This window comes from Lissotriton vulgaris, chromosome 3_2 (genome assembly GCF_964263255.1).
Source record: "Lissotriton vulgaris chromosome 3_2, aLisVul1.2, whole genome shotgun sequence".
Taxonomy (NCBI): domain Eukaryota; kingdom Metazoa; phylum Chordata; class Amphibia; order Caudata; family Salamandridae; genus Lissotriton; species Lissotriton vulgaris.
The window spans coordinates 250,728,633-250,746,425 of NC_141690.1; positions in this window are offsets into that span (position 1 = coordinate 250,728,633).

Genomic DNA, 17,793 nt, shown 5'->3' on the forward strand with positions numbered 1-17,793 from the left:
TCAGATTGGCCTGTTGTCGAACCCATTTTTGGATAGGAGGATGGAGGGAGGTCAAATATTGCTCTAAATAAATTTTTGCCATGATGCCGTTTTTGTCGGTGGTTGCGGGTTTTAACCATCTATCGGCCATGTCTTTTACTCTGAAATACAAAGCTCGTGGTGTCTCCTGGGCACCTTCTTTCATTTGACGAAACTTTTGTCTATATGATTCATCGTCAATTCCTAATCGTTCCATGATACATTTTTTTATATCTGTGTAGGCGACACCTCCTTGTACCGTTGCCGCTTGATAAGCTGCTTGTAAGTCACCTGATAGTAAGGGTCCTAGATACTGTCCCCATTTATCTGCAGGCCACGATGCTGCGGTCGCCATTCTCTCAAAGTTAGTAAAGAAAAAATCGGGGTCTTCTCCACTTACATATCGCTGTAACACGACGGAGGGCAACGTTGTAGGACCTCTCTGTTGTCCCAAAGCCTCTGTCAGCTTTCCCAGTGCTGTCTCTTGCGTTTGCCCTTGACCAGTTATTACTTGCTGTATTTTCGCTCGATCTTCTTCCACCACAGTCAAGAACCGTTCCATCACCTTTCCCAGGTGTTCTTGATTTTCGGCCATTTTGGCGAGTGCGGCCTCCATCACGCCTTGCGATCCCACTTCTGACACCACTTGTGGGAGCGCAGGTCGGATAAACAGGCGTGGAGGCAAAAGATAGTTTCGAATGGGTTGTTTATTAATAACAGATGGATGGGTAAAGGTTCGTGAATCAACGTGAATGTCCTCGTCCGTTTCTTCCGCTGGTAGAGGGGCTGTGTTAGAGATGTTTCCCGGCTCCTCGTCTTCGGAGTCTTCAGGGTTATCCCGGAGGCTCATAAAAGAAGCGGAAAAAGAAAGGGGCCGTCAGACTACTGATTCTATATAACAAGTATAGAAGGATACCGTCACCACACCACGTGTCTTGCCTCTATTACTTTCTGGGTAGATTTAAGGAAAAAGGAGCAATATATCGTAGAACGAAACATGTGTTAAGCTAGCTAAGTTTGAAATGAATTGAGTTGCAATGGTCACACTGACACCATCAAGTAAAACAAATATGGACCCTCGGTCACCACATCCTATTGGGATGCGTAACCTACAACAATCAAGGAACTGTACAGAGCGGTTTGATACTTTTTCAATATAACCACCCGGTTCACGAGTTACACTAACTTCTCTGTTCACCAAGAAAATACCACGTTATGTCAGGATAACTGAGTTAGGCAGTCGTTAAGTCAGAGTACCAGTTTAACATCACTGTTTCACACTCTACCCTCAGTCCCTTGTAACACCCCACTCACCGGCCCTGCCGTAACTCTCCAGAGTCACGGCCGCTCTCCAGCATCCTCCGGGGGACTCCACCAGTCCTCGCACCACGGTTCGTCCGATTCCTCTTCGGCGACGTCGTCGTTCCGGAGTCTTGTTCCGCTGGTCTGGTTCCGTTGCAAAGGTTCCGTCTTTTCCACTGGCGTCTCCTCCGCTGGCGTTTCCTCGGCTGGCGTCTCCTCCGCTGATTTCCTCTTTCAACCCAACGCGCCTTCGTCCCTGTAAACTCGCCTTTTCATTGGTTCACTAGGTGTACCTCCGGGGTCATGTCCAACCCCTTCCGGGTCCTGACTATCGTTGGCTCTCTGTAGGAACACGGAAAGACGGCATGGAGTTTCAGATTTGGGAGTGGAATTCTCTATGTCCGAGTAGTCCGTTGACGCATTATGAGACGTAATTGCCCATGGAGCTACAGCGGTGAGTTCTTCCTCACAAGACCTTACGGTTGGCTTGTATGCAATTAAAAGGTCGTTTTAGACTTTTGGAATTACTTCTAGATCCAAAGTCAAATTTGTCCACAGGGTTATTTTGGAACCAGCCTGCAAGGCAGGGCTAGCTTTATAATGACATCAGACGCCACAGCAGTAACCACTTAACTGCATTAAGTCCGCTGGAGTCTCTAAACCTGCTTGCCCAACCATATACTAGGTAGGTTGAATAAACCAATTGTATTTACACCAATTACCATATACTTTTGAAGGACAGAACACTGGCCCTGGGTGGTCTGGTTATCAGAGCTCCGGCCTCTTTCAGAATCAGTAACCATCAGTATCAGTCAAAAAATGGGGATGATCAGGGCAAAAAGGGTGACTTTCTACATTGCAAAACCAATAGGTCTGGCGTTTTGTTAGGAGTAGTGTATGGCAGTAGTTTGTCGACTTTGTGTCTGTTGCTCTCGGCTGTCCTCAAAATAAATTCCCATAACAAGCCACATTTTGAGGTACAGTAATTTGGAAGCTAGGAATAGAATGCCTTTGCTGAATAGCTTGCTAAATCAGAGGTGAGGCTTAACATCAAGTACAATTTTTATGAAAAGTAGTCAGGAATTTAAGTTTTAGATGGTGAACTTAAAAGGCATACTCTTCAAAATATTGCTTATTAGATATTTTAGAGGGACAGTCATTTGTTAGCATCTTATGAAACGTTTCTAAGCGCACACATCTATACTTTGTGAACAAAAAAAGCCATAAATCCAACGTTACCATGATAGCAGTTTAAAATAAATGAATGTGCAACAGTGATTAGTGAACAGCAGTGTTTTTACAGCACAGCATCAAAATAGCAAACACTTCCTGAACAAAACAACATAAATTAGCAATTAAAATATCACAGTCTGCAAAATAAATCAAAGAATAACAAAAGGACTATTTTTGTATCTTCATCAACGAAACGTATTAGTTACACAATGGGTCAAGGGAGCAATCCGTGAAATGTCACAGCCATGATGGAAACCCCATCCAAGCAATGGCTATCCATGGTAAACATATGGGGCCTCATTTATGAGAAATGACGCATCGCTGCGTGAAAGCAGCGATGCGTCACTTCTCAGTGCGTACTCCTTGCGACATTCCTGATGCGTCATATTTAATGTATGACGCATCATGTCGCAAGGAGTTACAGATGCGTCAGTATTTCTGACGTATCTGTAAGCGCAAAAGTGACGCATTGCTGTAGTGTGTCACAAAAGTGACGCAACTCCAGCAATGCGTCCTTTCACATGGGGCAAGCCCCATGTGAAAGGGCCTGCGTCAGTCTTATGCCTGCTGTGAGGCAGGCGCAAGACTTTGACGCAACGGCGTCCTAAAAGTGACGCAGTGAAATCTCATAGATTTCACTGCGTCACTTCTACGACCCTTCCTTGCGTCAATACGCCCCCCTTGCATACATTATACCTGGCGCGGGTATAATGTGGCGCAGGGGTTTACAAAGTGACTCATCTACCTAGATGCGTCACTTTGTAAATATGGTGCAACAAGGCACATTTTCTACGCTGCTGGTACGTCACAAAAAGTGACGCACCGGCGGCGTAAAAGTGACGCATGGCCTCATAAATGAGGCCCATGAAAACTAATGGCTGAAGGGAACGAGCCTAAAGGGCACATTCTCTGGATATTTTACAATTGTACTTTTTTGAGGAGTTGATGACATGAGCCAACCTAAAAAAGTAATATACATCAAAAGACTTTGGCTTCACCCTCTTTTTCTGTGAGATGTATAAAGAACAGCGTGTTAACATTTTGACTCCATTACTTCAACTCTCACACATCCAGAAATGTAAAAAGGCACTACTAGTGTACCCTCAGCTGCTCCCGACAGAAGAGGTCTGCTGCACAGCTGCAGGCTCATAGCAGCTATGATCAAGGGCAGGAGAATTGCTGGGAAGTAGCGATATTTTATTGTTTTTTTCTACATAACGGATGTCCTTATTTATTTGTTTTAAATGATACTGTATTCAATATGTACCGTTTTTCATTTCAGTTGGTTTAAATTTTTATAGTTATTTTAACTTGTAAGAAGGATAATGGATCATTAATGAATGTGATATTTTAATTGTGTGTTTTGTTTGTCTACTTTTAGGGTTTGCAAATTTGAACTGAACTAGTTTGAACTGAACTAGTTTCTCTATTGCAGCTCAGCATTTGATTGGCGAGTAGTTGTATAACTCTGTACACAGGGGAAACGAAATTGTTTACTGCTAACCTTGTTTTAGGAACGTTTGCATTAGCACCCTTTAGTCGTTTGCTCTTTTAAGAGTGTCAGTCATGTGGTGTACTGCTTTTGGCCTAATTATAAATAACTTGGAGAGCACACGTTTCTATGCTGGTGGTCAGTACTCTGCCTGCCACGCCCAGGGTCCTGTGCTATTTATTAATTACAGAGTGTGCCCTCCGTCTCAACGTCGGGCCAAACCACCAAACGCACGCTTGAAGGGGGGTGGAGCATTAAGGCAATTCTGGTGTTGGGCCAACCGTGGTTGCGCCCACCTACGGCAAGACTACATTCCTCCTTTACCCCAGAATGAAACAAAGATAAACATAACCTAAATCATAACAAATTTCAACCACAGTCTCTGGAGATGGCAGATATGCAAGAAAGGAACAGTCTTACTTTTATGCAGGAAGAGGCACAGCTCGAACTCTTTCAACGTCTGCAGCGGGCCACAAAGTCTCGGTACCTCTGGTATGGCTTCGGGCAGGGGCGCAGATTGTACTGGCTTTGTCTGCGCTCGCCTGACAGGGTTTGAGCTGGTTCTCCAGAGTCTTTGGCCTCGGCAGTTCCTGGGGGGCTCTGGATTACTTGCGACTCATGTCTGCTCGGGGCTGGTGCTGCTGAATCTGTGTCCGGGCTTTCCTCCTCGCTGGGGGTGTCCTCTTCTTCTGCTTCTCTTGGGCTTTGGGTCGGTCTTGTGCAGGGCTCTGCAAAGTCAGGGAAACTCTCCTCCTCTCCGTTCATGATCCTTTTAAAGAACGACATGTTTCTGGTGACTTTCTCTCTTCCCCATACTGCTGTGATCATTGTGCCATTGATGTCGGTGACAGTCCATGGGGCCAGCTCGAAAGGGAGGCGGAATTTCCCCCCGGGGTGGCGGTCTCTCACAAGCACACAGTCGCCTACTAGAATGGGGCTGTCTGCCGCTCTTCTTCTCCGGGACGTCTCTTTGTTAGACTTCGTTCGCTGTTCCATGGATCGGTTACTGGGAAGCGGAGTTGATGCCCACATGGGATGGTGTGGGAGAGTGTCCATGACTACTCTATTGAAACATAGGCGGTTTGGAGGAAGCAGTGGGGTGTTAGCCTGTATTCACGTAAGAACTGGAAGAGGGCCAGCTCTATGTTCTGGCCGTCTGTCATTGCGAGGGCCTCTCAGGAGACATCCTTCCGGAGAGATGGACAACTCGCTTCGGACTTGGTGGAGTGCTTTTAGCGTTGCCTGGGCCTCTAGGATGCGGTGAGGTTCCGTGAGAATCGTAATGGTGTTTTTGACTTGTTCGAATATGGACGAGTTTGGTATCTATGAACCGCAAATGACGAGTTTAGTGGGTGTACGTGTTTTCGCTACACTATCTTGCACCGTTCGTCTTATTCGTGGGTTTCTTCATCTGAATCCACGGGTTCCATTTTAGATACGGCATCCATTTTGTTTCTTGCCCTCAAGTAGCCAGCGAACGGACACTGTCCGCTTCGTGACCCTGGGATTCCCAAGCTCTTGCGGAAGACACGTGTTCCTTTGAGGGTGTCTTTATGATGAGGGGGTTGACACTGCAAAGGCAGATGGCCCAGCTTGAGGCTCATCTTGCCGTGCCGGTCTATTGTTTCAGTCGTGCATGCATTAGGCACGAATCCTTTGATCCTACAGTCGTGCTTCCGATACTACCCCCTACACTCTTTTTCAACCTGTTGTCTATCCTTGTCTTCCTTGCACCTGTTCCTGTCTCTTTTCTTAACTCGTTTACAGCCAGAATGGAATGTACTTAATGGTGGGATAACGTACTTTTACAGTTGGGAACCGGCGATGTTACTGTAATTATGTTCCGGGCTTCTGAATACATGAAAGCGACCCTTTTGAAGTTTACTGTGGGAACTGAGTTGTAACCTTTTGTTCGCCATGTTGTGCTATGGCTAAAATATGTATAAAAGGAGCGATCCACTGTTGCAATTTGAAGCAGTCTCCTAGAACCTACACGTGTTGTACTTCTTGTGACTTCTGTGTTCCCTGCAGTAAATAAACCTCGATCTTTGACGCCGAAGGAAGTGTCCCGTGTCTCTGTAATTTGTACGCCGGAACAGGTAACCCACAAAGGTTTCAGGTGTTGTTCCCTGGCACCGCTGGGCCTTAGAATAGCCCAGTCCTTCAGTTGGCGCCCAATGTGGGGCGACATCAGCGGTACCGGTCCAAAGCCCGACGATCGTGAGGAACTTCGTGTGAAATCTCCGAGGGAAGGTGCACCCCGCTTTATCGATCCTGTTGTCGAAATAAGTGGTCCGAAGACTTTTCCCGCGAAGATTCCCGCCTCCTGACGGCTGCGACGGACTGATGCTCTGACTGTCGACCTCTTTTGGCGCGTGGCGTAGTCCTTTGTACAGCGAGACGATAGACGTGCCTTCCTGGTGACGCCATTGCTCTTTCAGTTAAGTATTTGTGGGTCGCTCCCAGAGTCCTTGGTTGTTGTTTGAAACTTGGTTGTTTGCATGGTTCCATTGCATTTGTGGTTCTTAGTTGTTGGTTCTTAGTTGTTGGGTTTTATTTGACGATTGCAATTGCCAAAAACCAAGGGTCTTGCATTTTTGCGAGGACATCGCAATTCGATAACCCTTGAAGTTTGTAAACTCGGTTAGTGTGCATGATGCCTGGCCGTAGTACTTTGTTTGGTTTCTTCAAATGTTGCGGTACGGATTCCCGATTGGAGGACTCATGTCCGATACCTCCAGTTGGAACTCCGATCTATGAGCTCTATAGTTGCCATGGAGTGGGTCCTATCGTATATAATGATTATTGGATCCGCTACACTAAAGACGATGGTGTCCTTAGTTGGCCACCCCATGGTAGTTTCGAAACTGCAATTTTGGACAATCTCGAAGCAAAATTGTTTAAAAAGAAAGCTAGGCCGGCCATGTTTGATTCCTTTCGGTTATGGCGTAAAGAGGCCAAGCAGAAAGAAATCAAACAGATAAAGAAAAATAAGAGGGAAGGTATCATTACGGTGATGCTAAATGCAGAGCAGTTTCAGCGAGACAAAGAAGAGAAGGAAAAGGAAGTTTTTGCTAGACTGCAACATATGGCGGTGGATAAATGTTATCCGGTTTTACCGTCGAGTTCTGATAAGAAGGGAGAAGAAGCAGTAGAGGACCCTTTGCTGTCCTATCTACTGAAGTCACCACCTCCATACGCACAGGATACTACAGTCCTTGTGGTTCCTCCTGTTTCTCAACCCGTTGTTCCGGCAGCTGCTGGTCAGCCTGCCGTTGGTCCTGTTCCTACGAATCCTCCTGTTCTTCAAGCTGTTCCTGCTCCCCTACCTGCCCTTTTTCCTACTGCTCCAATGCCTATACCTTCTCAGTCTATTGTTCCTGCTACTTCTGCTCTCTTGGCTACTCCTACTGCTCCTACGTTCAGTCCTCATGTTGTTGCCCCTGTGCTTCTCTCCTCTTCTCCTTCTGTCCGTAGTCGCATACCTAATGCGGTTGCTAATCTTTACCCTCCATTTGGATCAATACTTGGGTCCGATGTTTCTGACGTCTCTCAGAGATGAAGTCAAATTCCTGGTGGTAGGGAGAGTGAGACGTTAGTGAAAATGATGCGTAAACGGATTAGGCATCCTGCTAAGTACACCCCACGCATAGTTTTCGACACGTTCTCTCAGTTTAATGAGCCCACACAAAGATTCGTGTTTGAGGAAATGTGTAAATCTTTACGTGAAGAGTGGGATAATGATGAGGTAGACAATGTACCGCCCGAAATGACTGAACTCCAGAATCAGTTTTCGAATGGTATGATTGTGGGTGGTAATGTTCGACGTGCTTTAGAGCGTCTTTTATCGTTTCGATCTACAGTACAACCTCGAGCATGGTTTAATGACGAAACTGAGGAGTGGATGGCACAACCTGGTCAGTATCCCATGCGAGAAGTCCCCCAAGTGTGGATGCCAGGTGATGCCGCTGTTAACCCTCCAATTTCACCGCACTTCCAGAGAGTCTGGATACATCTCCCATGGAAACAATCAGAAGTTTTGCAGGTGAAGCAATCTTTGCCTGACCCCCGGAAAAATCCGGAAGGTTATTATAAGGAGTTATCCCACCTTGTGGATGCTACTATTATGAACCTCGCCGATATCGACATGTTGTTCGGTAACGTAGTACCTCAACCAATTTGGGCAAAAATTCGTCAAGAGAATCACGTAGCTGAGTTAGGTGGTGATTGGGCTGCTCTTGCGGCGGCTGACGGACGACAAGTTGGTGGGGCTAAACCTGAACAGATCATTGCGGATCTGCCCCAAAGAATAATTACACTTATGAAGACACTTATGCCAGCAATGAGAGTTAACTGGGATAAATTGTCTGCACGCAAGCAAAAGAAGGACAAGAGTGTCTCTGATTTCTTTACCAGATTTGAGGAGGCATTTATCGATCACAGTCGTCAGGATATGAGTACTGAGGGAGGTCAGCGACTATTTGTTGATAAATTTGTATCGAATTTGTTGCCTGAACTAAGCAACAAATTGAAAAATTCCGAAAGTTCGTGGGCTGTTTCTACCACTGCTCAGATATTAGCCACGGCTCAATATTACGAAAATAGAGAAAAGGAAGAAAGTAATCGTGCAGATAAGAAAACAAAGGATCTTAAAACTAAAGTTCTGTTGCAGCAAGCGTATCCTCCGCGTTCAAATCAAAATGACTCGCAGCAGCAAAATAGATCACAATCACAGTCTTCTAGGACGCAGTCGCGTACTGACTCCTCAACACCGAGATCTATGCTTGGGTACAATCAATGCGCATATTGTATGGGTGAGGGCCATTTGAAGTTTAATTGTCCTGTTTTACGTGACCGAAATGATGGTGTTTCGGCTCGAGGAGGTCGTAGCGGTCCTCTACAAGCATCACATAGTAGAGGGCGCGGTGTCGCTCAAAATCAGAATGAGCGTTCTACCACTTCATCAGACTCGAACAATTGCTTTGATCAGCGCAATTCATCGTCTGGAAGATCTGCACCGTATCATGTGGATGACTATTACGTCGAGCATGACATTGATGCTGATGGTAATTACTAGGACAGCCACAGACAAAGAGAGGGAGTAGTATTAGTTCCGGTTGATCAGAGAGGGCCTTACGTCGCAGTTGCCACATCGAGCGTAGTTGAGCCTTTTCTGTTGGACACTGGTGCAGCGAAAAGTTCCATCATGCGTTCGAAACTCCCTGGCGCACCTTTGTCTGGCTTAACGAATGTTTCCGTTGGATTCTCTGGCGCCCCCGTTAGCAATCCAGTTTCTAGCCCTTTGCCCCTTACAATTGGGCCGCGTGAGCTAGAAGCTCCCTTGATTTTAACTACTGGTTGTGGTGAGAATCTTTTGGGCCTGGATTTATTGAAACGGTTATATGCGACTCTGTATTGTTCTCCTGCGGGAGTGGAGCTTACATTGGGTCAGAGAGTGATCTCTCCTATGTATTTGTCAACTGATAAGCTCCCACCAGAATTGAGTTCTCTTCCTGAGTCTTTGTGGGCAACAGGTCCCAATGACGTGGGCCTGCTGGACATTTCACCTTATGTCGTCCAATTGAAATCGAATGTGCGATTACCACGTATTCCCCAGTATCGTATCTCTCTTGATGGTGAACGAGCGCTTTTAGCGATCATATATGACTTGATCAAGAAGGATGTTATTGAGGAAACTCGGGGAAATGTGTGTAATAGTCCTGTGTTACCTATTTTGAAAAGAACCGATCCATCCAAGCCTCCTGTGTACCGTTTTGTCATTGATTTGAGGGAGGTAAATACAATTGTTATTCCACAATTTCCTGTGGTGCCTGACATTACGGCATTACTAACTCTGATTCCAGCCTCTGCTTCTTGGTTCTCGGTAATCGATTTGAAGAATGCTTTCTTTAGCATTCCGATTGCTGAGGAAAGCAGAGATCTATTCGGCTTCTCATTAGGTGGTCGCAGCTTCCGGTTTAAAAGCGCTCCTCAGGGCTACTGTGAGAGTCCATCGATCTACAGCCAAGCCCTTAAGAGTCAACTTGATGCGTTTGTATTACCGGCTGGCGCGGCCTTGATTCAGTACGTTGATGACTTGCTAGTGGCCGCTGACACTAAAGAGATCTGCAAAATTGCTACAGTATCGCTGTTACAGCATCTATGTGATTTACATCATAACGTGTCACCTTCTAAGCTACAATATTGTTGTCAAGAAGTAACCTATCTAGGTCACTTATTGTCAAAGGAGGGAAGAAGGTTGACCCCAGAAAGAATTGCAGCGATCGCTCGAATGACTGTGCCAACAACTCAGAGAGATGTGCGTGCCTTTCTAGGTATCACGTCATACTGCAGGCAATGGATTTCAAACTTTTCATTGTTAGCGAAGCCATTGTTAGCCCTTACATGCAAGGATGTTCCGACTCCTTTGCCATGGACTGAAGAGTGTCAGAAAAGTTTTTCTGAATTGCGTGATGCGTTGTGTTCGGCTCCTGTGTTAGGTACTCCTGATTACAGTAAGCCGTTTACACTATACGTTCACGAGAGGGAAGGTTGTGCATTGAGTGTTCTGACCCAACAATTTGGCGGTAAGCAGCGTCCATGTGCATATTTTTCCTCGACCTTGGACCCATTAGCTAGAGCATTGCCGAGTTATCTAAGAGCGACAGCGGCAGCTGCGGTGTCCATCCGGCAATCTGCAGGACTGGTCATGGATAATATGCTTACGGTGATGGTTCCGCATGCAGTTGACACTCTCTTGAATCGTACAAAAACTCAACACTTGACGAGCGCAAGGTTGTCCGGTTATGAGTTGACACTTTTGGCAAGTCATATACAAATAAAGCGTTGTAATGTGCTGAATCCGGCGACATTGTTGCCGACTAATATGGAATCAGATGATGTACCACCACATGATTGTTATCTACGAACTGAGGAAGAATCGAAGGGTCGTGTTGACCTAAAAAACACTCCATTGGCAGATCCCGATGGTACTTTGTATGTTGATGGTTCATGCTTTAAGTTGCCGAATGGTTATGTGACGACTGCGTATGCTGTAGTGACGTTGAGTACGGTTGTGGAAACTGCGAGATTGAGCCAGAATTCAGCGCAGGCGGCGGAGTTGATTGCGTTGACGAGAGCGTGTGTTTTGTCTAAGGGAAAGCGAGTGAATGTGTTTACGGATAGTCAGTATGCGTTTGGCGTTGCACATAGCTTTGGTCGTTTGTGGAGAGAAAGAGGATTTATGACATCGCATGGTACGAAGATCCAACACGGACAGCTCGTGAATGATCTTTTGGACGCACTTACATTGCCCAAGCAGGTGGCAATCATTAAATGCAGCGCGCACCGAAAGGTTACGGATGATGTTGGTCGTGGTAACGCGTTTGCGGATGGGATTGCTAAGGAAACGGCTAAGAATCTTGCAACTCGAATGTATGTTACAAGTTCAGTGAGGTGGCCGGTGGAGACTGGTATGTGTGAGGACACTGTTGAGAGCGTGAAAGCGATTCAGAATGAGGCCACCGAAACTGAAAAGACTAAGTGGAAAGAAAGCACGGGAAAGCTAGATGCGCCTGGATGTTGGGTTGATTTGTCGGAGTGTCAGAGGTGGATGTTGCCGGACGCATATGTGCTAGCCGTTGTGACTATGGCTCACGGCTTGTCACATATTAGCGCGAGAGGTATATGTAAATTGTTGTCCCCTGTATGGAAGAATGATGGTATCGCTAAGTGTGCTGAGAGAGTGGTTAAGAATTGTATGGTATGTATGATGTACAATCCCGGCAAGGGCACCCCCACTCCACCTGGCCATTTTGCTCCTCCTATATGTCCCTTTGAGGTTATCCAATTGGACTTCATCCATATGGAGAGATGCAATAACCTGAAGTACGTTTTAGTTGTGGTTTGCGCGTTCTCCAGATGGATTGAGGCCTATCCTCTTAAAGATAATACTGCCCTGTCCACAGCGAAAGTCCTACTGAAGGAATACTTTCCTCAGTATGGAATGCCACGGATTGTATGGTCAGATAACGGAAGTGAGTTTGTGGGGAGTGTGATGAAGAGTGTGTGTAAGGGCCTTGGAATACAACAGAAATTCCATAGCGCCAATCATCCCCAGTCAGCAGGTTTAGTGGAACGGTACAATGGTACTCTGAAACTGAAACTTGCTAAGATTCAAGCTACGACTGGTCTGTCATGGCCCGATGCCTTGCCTCTAGCTCTCTTGTCGACCAGGGCGACTGTGCACTCTCGAGTAGGGCTTAGCCCCTATGAGATTGTGTTTGGCCGTCCTGCGAACATTTGGGGAGTTCCGAGGCCTAAGGCCTTCGATAGTCTTGAGTATCCAATGTTAATTGATTATCTTCATGATCTGACTGCTAAACTGAGGTTAATTCATCAACAGGTCTTTGAAGCTCTACCGGCACAGACAGAGGGTCCTGGACATCGGCTCCAACCGGGTGACTGGGTTGTCACCCGCAACTTTGGCAGAAAACGTAACCTGGAGCCGAGATTTGTGGGTCCCTTCCAAGTCCTGCTGGCAACAAGAACTGCAGTTTGGTTGGAAGGCCGAAAGAATTGGGTGCACGCCACCCACACCAAGAAAGTCCCGATCCCTTTGCCAGCAGATTCTTGGGTGAGAACTGGGATTGCCGCAACGGAAACGGAGACCCCAACACAATTTGTGCCGTTTAGTGATGCTCAACCTGTAGGAGATACTTCATTGCAGTCAGACACATTTGTTGAACCATCAGCATTGGAGAACTCGAGGCTTGAACTGTCATCTAATCGATTGGACGCTGTCTCAATTATTTGAAGAACAGACTCAACCTGGAAGAAGTCGATATTTTCTTCGTTCACGTGACAAAGACTAATAAAAACATCGCTTTTTGTTTTCCCTTTTGAATTCATATTACCCCCCCTTACTGTTGCCGTGAACATTATGAACAATTGCATCCTCTATTAATTTTTGAGTTTCTTTTTACGTGTGTTCCTCTTTTTCCACAGCTAGGAGATTTGCATTAAAATTGAATGTTTGATTAAAGAAAACCTTTCATCCGGGTTGACCGTAGGGCCGTGCGGGTACTTCCTTCTGTTTTGCAGGTTCCTGACACTAGGTCGGTTACTTTTGTCGATTTCTGGGAACTCCTGGGAATTGATAATCGCTACTCAGAACGAAGAATTGGATGGCGTTCTCTAAGTTGTCGGAGGTAGAGAGGATGTCGGCTCGAAGATTGAAATTACATAAGATTGTACGAACAAAATGCTTTCTGTTTCAGGTATTCTTGCTGTTTCTGACTGTTTCTATGCTATTGGTGGGTGGAGTGTATTTTGGAATACAGTTATTATTGCCTTCCGCTTCACCTACTTCTTCTTTTGAATTAAAATCTATTCCCACTGTTTCTCCACATTCCTTTCATCCTCTGCCCCAACATGAACAGGTTAGACGTGCGGAATTCATGAACAACTCCTTTGTCCAGCTTTTACATCAGCATCAGTTGGTGATGAATACTACTAACTGTTGGGTGTGTGGGTTAATGCCACATACCATGGATAGGGGTATTCCGTATTTAGTTCTTCCTTACAGCTCCCAGGGGTCAGCTCGAGCGTTCCAAACTATGTTCCGTAGTGCACTAGATTCCTACCCCCATCGAGAGCAAAGCTCTGCAGATCCTGGTCCCGGCCCGTACCACAAGCCTTTGGCAAGAGCGATTGTTGACTTAGATAGAGATATTTTTGATGCATCGCTTATTCCGGAGGAAGAGGTGCGAGCATATAAGTGAGGCTGAGTATAGTATATCAGTGGGTGATAGACAGCTTAAAAGCTCGTCTCCGATCTGGATCGTCCCCCACCTTGGTAATTTTTGCTTGCAAGGCCTTGGTCGAAATCCTCCGAGCTCAGCTTGGGAAGAGTGCTTGTACTGAAATGTATGTTTTACCAATGCTCTCTTACCCTGTTTTCCTGACTGCCAAGGGTACATACTTTGTATGTTATGATCGCGCATATACGTGGTTGCCCCGTGACTTCTCGGGCACCTGTTATATTGCGAATCTTTTGCCACCAACTTTCACAGTTGCCTCGGATTATCACAAGACTAGAGTTGTGAGAGGCGTTATTAGCAAAGAGGACACTGCCGGTCAAGAAGCAGGAGACTTCTTTAAGGGTTTCCTGCCGTTTTGGGGAGCTGTGGTTAATAGTAGGAACTTCAGACAATTGACTTGTGTGGTAGAATCAACTGCTAACATAACTGCGAGTGCTCTTGGTAATCTGACAGCAGAGCTTCAGGCGGATAGGCTTATGACGTTGCAGAACCGTATGGTTCTAGACGTTGTTCTTGCAGATAGAGGTGGTGTGTGCAAGGTGATCCATTCGAGTTGCTGCATTTTCATTCCTGATAACGCTCCAACTGTATATCAAGCCATCTCAAAGTTGCATAAGATCTCCGAGTCCATACACGTGGACGTAGGTGATTGGACGCTACTGGGATGGTTTTGGGGCCTGATGTCGACGTGGGGTTGGAAGATTCTGATGATCATCGGGGTTGTTGTGATGTTTCTGTTCACGTGTTGTCTTTGCGTGCAGTGTGGTCCTGCCTTATGTGGCCTCTGTGCTACAACGTGTATAAGACGACCATCTGTTACCAAAGAAGCATTGATGGATAGAATAATGTTGCAGCAACATCTGAACGATCTGATGAATATCGAGATCGAATCTGATATCGACTAGTGCTTGCCTACATGAGGGCAAAAGGAGCGTCTGAGGTTCCGTGAGAATCGTAATGGTGTTTTTGACTTGTTCGAATATGGACGAGTTTGGTATCTATGAACCGCAAATGACGAGTTTAGTGGGTGTACGTGTTTTCGCTACACTATCTTGCACCGTTCGTCTTATTCGTGGGTTTCTTCATCTGAATCCACGGGTTCCATTTTAGATACGGCATCCATTTTGTTTCTTGCCCTCAAGTAGCCAGCGAACAGACACTGTCCGCTTCGTAACCCTGGGATTCCCAAGCTCTTGCGGAAGACACGTGTTCCTTTGAGGGTGTCTTTATGATGAGGGGGATGACACTGCAAAGGCAGATAGCCCAGCTTGAGGCTCATCTTGCCGTGCCGGTCTATTGTTTCAGTCGTGCATGCATTAGGCACGAATCCTTTGATCCTACAGTCGTGCTTCCGATACTACCCCCTACACTCTTTTTCAACCTGTTGTCTATCCTTGTCTTCCTTGCACCTGTTCCTGTCTCTTTTCTTAACTCGTTTACAGCCAGAATGGAATGTACTTAATGGTGGGATAACGTACTTTTACAGTTGGGAACCGGCGATGTTACTGTAATTATGTTCCGGGCTTCTGAATACATGAAAGCGACCCTTTTGAAGTTTACTGTGGGAACTGAGTTGTAACCTTTTGTTCGCCATGTTGTGCTATGGCTAAAATATGTATAAAAGGAGCGATCCACTGTTTAATTTGAAGCAGTCTCCTAGAACCTACACGTGTTGTACTTCTTGTGACTTCTGTGTTCCCTGCAGTAAATAAACCTCGATCTTTGACGCCGAAGGAAGTGTCCCGTGTCTCTGTAATTTGTACGCCGGAACAGGTAACCCACAAAGGTTTCAGGTGTTGTTCCCTGGCACAGCTGGGCCTTAGAATAGCCCAGTCTTTCAGCGGAATGATGCTGGGCTCTGGAGTGGTTTCCAGTTTCCTGACTGGATGGCCTGAATGGCGATCTGCAGGCAGTCGTCGTCCTTGGTAGCTTGTATTACGTCTCCTAGGGAGATTGGCAGGGGTCTTGATCGCTCCACGATAATTCGGCCGTACTCTTCCGTGGCGTCGGCTTCCGCAGCTTCTGCTTCAGTGACCGGGCGGGCATGCCTCGACAGGTAGTCGGCAGGGTTTCTGGTACCTGGCCGATACTCCACCGTGAATTGGTATTCCTGGAGCTGGAGCACCCACTTCTTGATGCGAGGGGGAGGTCGTGAAGATGATCCCTGGAAGAGCGGGAGAAGTGGTTTGTGGTCTGTGATTACCACAAATGGGTGTCCGTACAAGTAGATGTGGAAATGCCGGCACCCCCACAAGATGGCGATGGCCTCCCTTTCGATCTGCGAATATCGCTGTTCCGTCGCAGTTAGGGTCCTGCTCGCATACGCGACGGGGGCCCATTCCCCACACGGTTGTTGCTGAGTCAGGACGGTGCCTAGGCCGGTCGGGCTGGCGTCAACCACGAGCTGCGACTCGTAGCGGGGATCGAAGTAGGCCAGAGTCGTGTCTGCTGAGAGTGCCGCCTTGGTCTTCTGGAAGGCTTCTTGTTTTTACTGGCCCCCACTCCCAGGTGGCTGTGGATTTCGTGAGGTCACGGAGAGGGCCGGTGAGATCTGATAGGTCTTTAATGAAACGCCCACAGTATGTGACCATCCGAGGAAAACTGCGGACTGCAGTCACCGATGTCGGGGCGGGAGCTTCATGGATGTCTTTGACTTTGTCAGGGTCCGGTCCTACACCTTGGTCAGAGAATTTGTAGCCGAAGAAGCTGATGTCTTTTCGTAGGAATTCGCACTTTTCTCTGTGAAGGGTTAGACCCCGCTCTTGCAGCCTGGCGAAGACAGCTTGGAGGCGTCGGATGTGTTAGTCTAGAGTCGCCGCATGGACTAAGATATCGTCACTCACATTTAGCACTCCATCCAGTCCTTGCAGGACATTTTGAACAATATTTTGGAACACTTCGGCTGCACTTGAGATCCCAAAATTGAGTCTGGTGTATCTCCACAGGCCTGCGTGAGTGGAGAAAGTCGTAATCGGCCGGGAGTTCGGGTGCAGCGGGATTTGGTGGTATCCTGACCTCAGGTCCATCCTGATAGTTCGCCGATGATGTTGTCTATGGTTGGCGTTAGATGGCGCTCCCTCTTGATCGCGAGGTTGGGGATGCGCATGTCCACGCAGATCCGCACAGCATCAGGTTGTTTTGGTTTCTTGGCTACTACGATGGGCGATACCCACGGAGTGGGCCCGCTAACCCTTTCGATGATCCCGGCCCTCTCGAGCACTCGCAGTTCAGCTTCTACTTTGGGTCGCAGGTGGAACGCGATGCATCAGTGCCTGAGGGCCACTGGGGCGACCGAGTGATCTATGTGAAGGCGAATGGCGGGTCCTCTCAAACAGCCAATCCCTTCGTCCGGGTTGACCGTAGGGCCGTGCGGGTACTTCCTTCTGTTTTGCAGGTTCCTGACACTAGGTCGGTTACTTTTGTCGATTTCTGGGAACTCCTGGGAATTGATAATCGCTACTCAGAACAAAGAATTGGATGGCGTTCTCTAAGTTGTCGGAGGTAGAGAGGATGTCGGCTCGAAGATTGAAATTACATAAGATTGTACGAACAAAATGCTTTCTGTTTCAGGTATTCTTGCTGTTTCTGACTGTTTCTATGCTATTGGTGGGTGGAGTGTATTTTGGAATACAGTTATTATTGCCTTCCGCTTCACCTACTTCTTCTATTGAATTAAAATCTATTCCCACTGTTTCTCCACATTCCTTTCATCCTCTGCCCCAACATGAACAGGTTAGACGTGCGGAATTCATGAACAACTCCTTTGTCCAGCTTTTACATCAGCATCAGTTGGTGATGAATACTACTAACTGTTGGGTGTGTGGGTTAATGCCACATACCATGGATAGGGGTATTCCGTATTTAGTTCTTCCTTACAGCTCCCAGGGGTCAGCTCGAGCGTTCCAAACTATGTTCCGTAGTGCACTA